We start from the raw sequence: 10,367 nt of genomic DNA on the forward strand, positions 1-10,367 counted from the left end.
TGAGTCTGATATGATTGGATGATATTTGGGAATCTTGGTATGGTTGAGTGTAATCTGCACACAGGAGGGAAAGAAATTTTACAGGGATTGCTACAGTAATAGGCTCCCATGAATACTGCCTCCAGGTATCTGTGCCCTTGTGTTGTCTTCTGCCGTATTAACTCTGGGCTCCATGTGCCTCTCTTGGACCAATGAGAATACAGAAGATATAACAATGCAAAGATTTTGAAAAGGGCCCATGCCAGGGGGCTCACTTCTTGTAATCCTTTACCACGCTATAAAGAAACCCAGGAAGAATGACCATGTGGAGAGAGAGGCCAAGCATCACAGCTATTACAGCTAAGTCTATCCCCAACCATCCTGCCAGCTGCATAGAGCTACGTAAGTGAGTCCAGATGAGATGGACAGAATAAGCACCCATTCAATCTATAGAATCATGAAAAATAATGTCATCATTGTTTTAAGCCACCGTGTTTGGGGGTAATTGGTTAGGCATCAATAGATAACTAATACAATATAGTCCTGGTTTCTAGAGAGCAAAGTAGCAGTTATATCTTTAGTAACTAGGACAAAATATCCAATGTCCCATGTAGTCAAATACTTTACAGAAAAATCTTTATGAGTTAATTGTCCTTGGCCAGAATATCAGGTGATGGAGAATGGCAAAATACTCTTAAGAGAGCTGAAAGCAGTTAAGAAAAAGACATTAACAAATATTAATATAATACTTGATTTTTATTGCTATTTACACTTTGCCTATCTTTTCAAAACTTCCTTATCTGTACACCTCAGGCAACATATGCATATTTGGGGAAACGGCATGCTTAGAAGTTAATAATGTAAGGTTGATCACTTACTAGTTGGTGATATTTGAAAAGTCAACTTAAACCTCATTGTATCTTAGTCTCCTCACAGGTAAAGAGAGAAGTAATAATGGTGCCTCTGCCTTATGGGGTTATTGTGAAGATTCACAGAGCTAATACAAGTAAAATCTTAAAAAAAAAACTGCTCGGACAGTCAGTGACGGATTGAATCATCAACAGGAATGTCCACATTAATGATGGAAGAGACAGAAGACCCAGATTGAAGCATTATTACAAAAAAACAAGGGAGCTGAGTTTCCAAGGACAAAAGTGGCTCTAAATCCAGCACATGCATATTGAAGCAAGTTAAAGGATTTAATATGAAGCACAGAAGCAGATAATGCCAAAAAGCAAGCAGTAGTTGGTACACATTTAGTGAGTGGGACAGCATTTCCTTCTCCCACTGTTGCTGAGATGGCGGAAATTAGTCGAATTCAGTATGAAATGGAATACACCGAAGGAAATAATGAAGACGTTCCATTTTCGAGACCAGCAGATCTTGACCTTATACAGTCAACTCCCTTTAAACCTCTGGCACTAAAAACACCACCTCGTGTGCTTACGTTAAGTGAAAGACCACTAGATTTCCTGGATTTGGAAAGACCTCCTCCAACTCCTCAAAATGAAGAAGTATGGCATTTCAAATATAGATACAACAGTCGAAGGAACTTCAGATGACATGACTGTTGTAGATGCAGCTTCATTAAGACGACAGATAATCAAACTAAATAGACGTCTACAGCTTCTGGAAGAAGAGAACAAAGAACGTGCTAAAAGAGAAATGGTCATGTATTCAATTACTGTAGCATTCTGGCTGCTTAATAGCTGGCTCTGGTTTCGCCGCTAGAGACTCCACCACACAGACAGCCAAGGAAGCCGATGACCATCTGACTGAGCCCAAACAGGGTCTCAAGAATGCCCACAAGCAGTAGACCTAAAAATACTGAGAAATGGATGATCCTATGTCTGTTTTCTATAGAATTGAAGTGCAAGCTGTATGTTCTCCAGTTACTGGCTGTTGCGTTGTTGATGGAGGGATTATTGGAATCCATAGGAGCAACACAAGAGTCCTCGAAGAACCACTGCAGGTCAAAGGATTCAGGATGGAAGTCACTGAACAAAATGAAAGAAATGATAAAAATAAGATATTCAGGAATACCACCGACCAGCTAAAGAATGCAGCATTGTGCCCAAAAAAGGACATGTATACTAAAACAAAGTGCTCCTAAAACACCGTGCCCAGAAACCTAAGATTGGGGTTTCTTAGCACGTACCCTTGTGCTTTTAACAACTGTCAAATGTCAATTCGTTATATATCCCATCATTCAACAAGCATTTCTAGAGGATCTACTCTTAGGTTGAACTGTATGAAATTTTCTATGTCAGGAAGAGCCGAATATTAACTGTTTCCTGTGGTGTCACCTCTTCACGCAGGCACTCTTCTGCTGGCTCAGGAAACGAAAATAAACAAGCTCCCCCTTTAAAAAAAAAAAAAAAAACTGCTCAATACAGTAAACTCTACATGTGCATTAATTAGTTCTAATTATTAATGGAGAGAGCGTAAAAGTCTTCTGATCTTAGCTGTGTTGAGTATGTGATTATCTACTCTGATTATGTATGATGTTAGGCAGTAGATTTTAATCTCTTGAAGCAGCCTCCATTTTTTTGTTCTGTAAAATGTGAATATTTGTTTACGATGTTTTAGCGAGATGATGACTATAGAAGCACACATTAAAACAGACAAAATTTACATAATTTATTTTTAAAGTGTTTATGGCATAGGATAGGAACAATGGGTGAAAATTGTGAAGGAAACAAACAAACAAACAAACAAACAAATCCCCTAACACTCAAAGAGCCGTCCAGACCCAAAGGTGGCACAGTCTGGTTTGAGATCGTTTTATTCGTTTCTGGTCATCCTTCCTTCCTTCCTGGTATATTCAGTCATTTATCACACATTTGCTGAGTACTCTCTTGTTAGAAAGTGATGTTTAGAAATTCTCTATCAGGGGAGGTGTCTAAGCAGAGGTAAAGGTGCTACTTCGTACCGAACATCCATTGGTGAATCGATCGCATGGGGAATTCAGCCTTCGGATGAGTGGTTGAACTAGGTTAGATCTCAGCATTAGCCTTTTTTCCCTTCCTTTTTTTTAAAAAAAATTGAAGTATAGCCGATTTACAATTTTTCAGGTATACAGCAAAGTTATGAAGTTATATATATATGTATACGTATACATATTATTTTTCACATTATTTTTCATTATGGGTTACTACAAGATATTAAAAATAGTTCCCTGTGCTATACAGTAGGTCCTTGTTGTTTATCTATTTTATGTATAGTAGTGTATGTCTGTTTATCCCGAATTCCCAATTTATTCCTCCCCCACCTCTTCCCCCCTTGATAACCGTAAGTTTGTTTCCTATGGCTGTGAGTCTACTTTTGTTTTGTAAATAAGTTCATTTCTATCATTTTTTTTTAGATTCCACATATAAGTGATATCATATGATATTTATCTTTATCTGACTTACTTCACTTAGTATGATCATCTCTAGGTCCATCCATGTTGCTGCAAATGTCATTGTTTCATTCTTTCTTTAATAGCTGAGTAATATTCCATTGTATATATGTACCACATCTTCTTTATCCATTCATCTGTCAGTGGACATTTAAGTTTCTGAATGAATAAAGAAAATGTGGTATAGGTAACTTTTCAAAAATACAGATTTCTAGATCCTAGGTTCTACCGAATAAGGATCTAGAAAATGAGAGAAGGACATTGCAAAGAGAGGGAATCTAAAAACTGGGCCAAAAATTCTAATGTAGACAAGTCCACAGACATTGACCAATTTAAAAATGGATTAAAAGACCTCTTAGTTCTTTCCAGTATAAAAATATAATAAATCACTTAAAAGGACAATCTTATATAAAAACAAATGAGTACTCTTGCTTTCTTAATTTCGACGTTTGAGGATTGCAATACAGGTCCCCTTCAGAATTTTCTAAAGAGAATGTCATCATTCAGGGGATAATAATACTAATCAGAATGATAGGAAAAAACACACTCCAATAGCTCTTATACCAAGATCCCAAGTTTTTGTTCAGTGGTAGTAAGTATCTTGCTTAACCGATCTAGGTTAGGGGCAAACCTTCTTTTTGAACTTAGGTGGTTTTGCTCCATTTTTACCCCATGTTCGAGTCACTCCAAAATGTTGATAACAAAAAGGAAAGAGGTGAGGAAGCATAACTGGGTCAGCCTGAACCCATTTCTACTGTGAGAAAGAGCATGCACTCTGTGAGCCATGGTAACTATCCTTGTCGTTACTCACAAAAATGGACTAATTGTAGGTATTTTTATTTTAGACGTCAAAGTTTAGAAAGAAATAGTAATAAAATATTGAGCTTTTTATTGTCATATTAAACAGTTTCTGGTTTTCTAATGGCTGATAAGTCAATTTCTTGTTAACGTCTAATAAAAAATGAGGATACAATGTTCTCTTTTAGAAGTGGAAAAGAACATCATTTTGGAACGTATATCATTAGAAATGGAGGCGCTTTAGATTTATCTGTTTAATTTTCTCACTTCACACGTGTTTTCCCTATGTCTTGGAGAGGTAAGTGGTCAAGTATCATTGGCAGAAATGGAAGCTAGAATTTGTCTTCAAATTCCTGTCTGGTGATTTTTCTGTTGTTAAATAATACCTAGGCCAATTTGAAGTCTACACACTATTTCTAGTCATAAGATTATTTTAATTCAGAGCAGGCACCATAAATATATAAATATCTACACGTTTATTTTAAATTTCTTGAATGCTAAAGCGTGTGAGCATCTTGGTCTCACATTTAGTCAAGAATATCTTTCCCCTATCTGCACAGTAAACACTAATAAGCAGATTCCTTTGGAAATCTGGCATTGCTTCCTGAACTAGAATTAAAGTTTTCTCCTGAAACAACTGGCAACATAGTACATGTTCTATTCATTGCTTCAAAGCCAGCCTTATAATTCCTTTTCTGGTTTTGTCTGGACAAGCCCAAATTAGCTACTACATGACTAGCCCAGACACACTTTCATAATCAAAATTGGTTGGCAAATGGCAAGAATTTTGGCAAAAACTGTGTTTTCCTGGACTTTTAGAAATTGCTTAGTTTAGCGAGAAGTGAAAGTTAGACAATTGCTGTTTTCCTAATGAACCTTCTTGGAATCATACAGTGGTAGAATTTGTTAGAACAAAAAGGCACTCTGGGAATCATTTGGTTCTGTTTCTGTGAAAAGAACCGGGTGTTTGGTTCTTTCACTCCACCACCCATCTGTCAAATATTGATACTTTTAGAAAAACAAAATTAAAATTAATTAGTAGAAAAAAAGGCAAAATATAGGCCTTATATTCTATCAGGTTTCCAAAAGAAATAAAATGACTCTGAAAAAAAAAAAGGAGAAAAAAAAAATGACTCTGTCAAAATGTGGTGGAATGTTTTTAAACATCTGCTCTCTATTTCTCAAGCCAGTAACAAAAATTTTGAGAATTGACACTAGTCTGAGGGTCCTGTGGTAATACAGTTACCTCCTTCATTTTATATATAACATCACTGAGATTCCTAGAGGAGAACTGACTTTCTCCAGATCACAGAACCAGTTGTTACCAGAGATAGGATCTGATTCCATGACCTTCGATGTGTAAGCCAATGCCCTTGGTACCAGAGGGCTGCCTGCACTAGTAACTGTTAATGGGGACATAAGGAAATCTTAGAACATGTCTGTGCAATTCAGACACCTGTGCAAGTCACCACCAGAGTTCAAATTGATTTAAAAGATGTGTCACTTTTACATGAATTCTAAAATACTTAGGAGTTGTGTTCTTTAACCTCTTCCTCATGGATGAGAAAGGCTAAGAAAATTTTAATGTAGCTTTTATAATTTTATTTTAAAACATGAATATTAGTTTTTTAATAATTAAATTAAATATAACAATTTAATATTTGACTTCACCCAGGAGTTCAAAGCATAGCAAGTCCATGTGATTTATGCATTTCATTTTTCTTATTTTTTCTGGATACAGACTGAAAATCGAACTGATGACACATTGTTGCTTTCTTAATTAAATTCACCCTGGAGAATAGACGGACCATAATAGTTTTTATAAGTGTCACAAAGGATTCATAGAAGAAGATAAAATACAAAAACAAAAACAAAAACAAAACCCCAAAATTCTACAAATAAGTTCGCATATTGAAAATGTGATCCCTCTTAGATACCCAGTAAAACTTCCTAGTTCTTAGATTTTATTTTGGCCTATGTGTTACTGATTGTTAGAGAAGAACAATTAAGAAGCTAATAATATTGTAGACATTTTAGTATGTGTTCATAAAATTATATATGGTATAAATATTCAGTCAGTTTCTAACTTATCAGTTGCTTGGTATATTAATGATCCAAATGTTAATTTCTAGATAGGAATTTTCTAACATTTTTAAAATTTCTCAGAGGAAAAATATCCATAAATGATTTCAAAGTACTCCAGCTATTATATTGATTTATTTTGTATATAAGATTCCTGGATTATAATACTTTCCTAATAGAATTATAGAATAAACCTGACTCATCCTTGATTAAATCAGGGACCACATCACTCTAACAGCCAATACCTTCCCATTAAAGAATAATGGATTCTCCTCTAGTTCCATAATAATGGCAATACTTATCACCTTGAAGGCTCTGGGGGGCAAAGACACGGACATCTTACCCAGGCGCTCTAGGCTTTGAACTACTCAATTCCAATTAGCTGTAGTTCTTCAACAATTGTTCAAAGGCTTGTTTGATCCCAAAGCCTGTGCTCAGAAACATAAAAGCATATTTTTACATAATGGGGTTGAAATGAAATAATTTCAAGTCATCTATCACCTCTTAGTAATTTTGAATGCACAAGAGTCAGTAAAACACTGGAGGGGCTTCCTAGATGGCACAGTGGTTAAGAATCTGCCTGCCAATGCAGGGGACACGAGTTCGATCCCTGCTTCAGGAAGATCCCACATGCCGCAGAGCAACTAAGCCCGTGCGCCACAACTACTGAGCCTGCGCTCTAGAGCCCATGCTCCACAACAAGAGAAGCCACAGCAATAAGGAGCCCGCGCACCACAATGAAGAGTAGCCCCCACTCACTGCAGCTAAAGAAAGCCTGTGCACAGCAACAAAGATCCAACACAGCCAATAAAATAAATAAGTAAATAAATAAATAAAGTAAATCTCTCTCTCTCACACACACACACTTAAAATAAATAAATAAATAAAACACTGGAATGAAAAGTGACCCACTAAGAAAAGTCAAGATGGTGGACAGTAAAAAGCTGTTGAAGAGTTTAAAGAAATTCACAAATGTGAAATAAAAATCTTCCACAAAATCCCAATTAAGTAACCTAGTTTAGTTGGTTTTGCAAGACCTTTTTGTTATTGACAGCCTCCTTCCCCATGTAAGGGATGAAATCAACTCTTCAGTAAACTAAAGCAGATTTACCATGGAGCTAGTGAAGGTAAACTTTCTATAGACTCTTCCTGAGGTCTGGAAGGAGCCCTTGCATTGGAACCCTAAGGTCTTATATTGTTATAGAGTTTACAAAATTTTCCTTTTACTCCAAGTTCCTTCTATCATACTTCCATTCATGAAGTGTAGATTTGGATTGGCCACAGGGAGGTTGAGTTGGAGACACACTTAGTTTGATTTTAATGGGATATCTATAGCTATATATATAAAGATATAGCATGCAAATACTTAAGCTAAAGTATTTAAGTTCTACACAGCAGTAGCAATGAGCACACCCAGCACATAGATCTTGGTCTCTAATACCATATCCACTGACAGGAATTGGGGGTCCTGAAGTTATGAATGGTACCAGTGTTGGAGCCTACTGAAGAACTTGTTGGTCCAGAAAGTAAAAGTGCTCAAGCAAGTAAAAGGGAAAACAAACAAACGAACAAACAAAAAAAGCATAAGGAACATGGAAACCAGCTTGGAGGGGTTCCGAGTGACCACGTATGGGACAATATGATGACCAAAATAATTAAATACAATAACTAATTATAACCATTGAATAAATATGAACTTGTGAGTCCACATAATAAATAAGCAAGTAAGTGATCAGAGGAAGAAAGAGAAAGCAAGCAAAAATAAAGTAAATGGAGTAAAATATCAGCAATAGGGGAATGCTGGTAAAGGGTGTATATAGTTGTCTTTTTACCACCTGAAAGAATTAGTACTGTTATTACAGTACTTGGAGCTCACAGAAGGCTGAGAAGAGTGCCTCTTCCCACATAGCCAGACAAGAAAAACTAATTTATGGAGCATTTGATTAGAGTGCTCAAAATAAGGGCGTTGTCTCAGTAGTAGGGTAAAATTAGCCCTAGAATAAATGCTACTCTACACAATCTTAGAAAAGCTTAAAAGCAAGACTCAAAAGGATCAAACTCTTCCTAAGTAATTTATCATTGTGCCAGAACAAAGATCAAGAATCTTTATAAGAATACAAAAATATCCAGCATTATATTCATTTCCTAGCTGCCATACAAAGTACCAAAAACTATGTGGCTTAAAACAGCAGAAATTCATTGTCTCTCTGTTCTGGAAGCCAGAAGTCTGAAATCAAGGTGTTATCCGGGTGATGCTCTCTCTGAAGGTACTAGAGAAGATGCTGTTCCCTGCCTCTTTCTTCACCTCTGGTAGCCTCAGGCATTCCTTGTTTTGTAGATGTATCACTGTAATCCTCTGTCTTCAAGTAATGTTCTCCCTGTATGCCTTCACATTGTCTTCCCTCCTTGTGTTCTGTTTCTGTGTCCAAATTTCCCTTTTTAAATAAGGACACTAGTTGCATTGCATTAAGGCCTACCCTAATGACTTCCCTTTAACTTGATTATCTCTGTAAAGACACTTTTTCAAAATAAGGTCACATTCTGAGGTAGTGGGGGTTAGACTTTAACATATTTTTTGGGGGGGACACGATTAAACTCATAAAAAGTACTTCACAATATAAAATTCACACTGTCTGGTATCTGATCAAAATGACTTGGCATGCAAAAAAAAACAATAATATGATATGTAATGAAGAGGAAAACACATCAATCACAAGCAACACAGAACTACCACCGATTTTAGAATTATTAGAGAGGACATTAAAATATGAGGGTGAGTCGAAAATTATCCACACTCTGGCTGTAGAATTTATTTGAATTAACTTTTAGAAAAGACACATATGTCATTTTTCAATATAATCTTGTTGATTTTCAATACACTTTGTCCATCTGTCAACAAGCTTTCATATTCCCTCATTAAAAAAGATTTTAGGCTGAGCTGCAAGCCACAAATGTACCACTATCTTCACTTCTTTATCAGAAGTGAATCTTCGGAGAGTTTTTATAATAAATGGATGTTGCATTTTGTCGAAAGCTTTTTTTGGCATCTATTGAAATTATCATATGGATTTTATCCTTCAATTTGTTGATATGGTGTATCACATTGATTGGTTTGTGTGTATTGAAGAATCCTTGCATCCCAGGGATAAACCCCACTTAATCATGGTGTATGATATTTTTAATGTGATGCTGGATTCTGTTTGCTAGTATTTTGTTGAGGATTTTTGCATCTATATTCATCAGTGATATTGGCCTGTAACTTTCTTTTTTTGTGACATCTTTGTCTGGTTTTGGTATCAGGGTGATGGTGGCCTCGTAGAACGAGTTTAGGAGTGTTCCTCCTTCTGCTATGTTTTGGAAGAGTTTGAGAAGGATAGGTGTTAGCTCTTCTCTAAATGTTTGATAGAATTTGCCCATGAATCCATCTGGCCCTGGGCTTTTGTTTGTTGGGAGATTTTTAATCACAGTCTCACTTTCAGTGCTTGTGATTGGTCTGTTCATATTTTCTACTTCTTCCTGGTTCAGTCTTGGAAGATTGTACTTTTATAAGAATTTATCCATTTCTTCCAGGTTATCAAATTAATTGGCATATAGTTGCTTATAGTAGTCTCTCATGAAGGAAGTTACCTCAACATAATAAAAGCCATAGATGACAAGCCAACAGCCAACATCATTCTAAATAGTGAAAAACTGAAAGCATTTCCTCTAACAAGAGGAATAAGACAAGGGTGCCCACTCTCACCACTATTATTCAACACAGTTTTGGAAGTTTTAGCCACAGCAATCAGAAAAGAAAAAGAAATAAAAGGAATCCAAATTGGAAAAGAAGTAAAATTTTCACTCTTTTCTATGTTATACATAGAAAACCCTAAAGATGCTACCAGAAAACCGCTAGCACTAATTGATGAATTTAGTAAAGTAGCAGGATACAAAATTAATGCACAGAAATCTCTTGCATTCCTGTACACTAACAATGAAAGATCAGAAAGAGAAACTTAGGAAACACTCCCATTTACCATTGCAACAAAAAGAATAACATACCTAGGAATAAACCTGCCTAAGGAGGCAAAAGACCTGTATGCAGAAAACTATAAGACACTGATGAAAG

General features: G+C 36.1%; 1 pseudogene; it reads left to right on the plus strand.

The window, feature by feature from the left end:
• The first annotated feature begins 296 nt into the window (after positions 1 to 296).
• LOC130855012 (mitochondrial fission factor-like) lies at positions 297 to 3,102 on the plus strand (annotated as a pseudogene).
• The last annotated feature ends 7,265 nt before the right edge of the window (positions 3,103 to 10,367 follow it).

Source organism: Hippopotamus amphibius, chromosome 6 (genome assembly GCF_030028045.1).
Source record: "Hippopotamus amphibius kiboko isolate mHipAmp2 chromosome 6, mHipAmp2.hap2, whole genome shotgun sequence".
Classification (NCBI taxonomy): Eukaryota; Metazoa; Chordata; class Mammalia; order Artiodactyla; family Hippopotamidae; genus Hippopotamus; species Hippopotamus amphibius.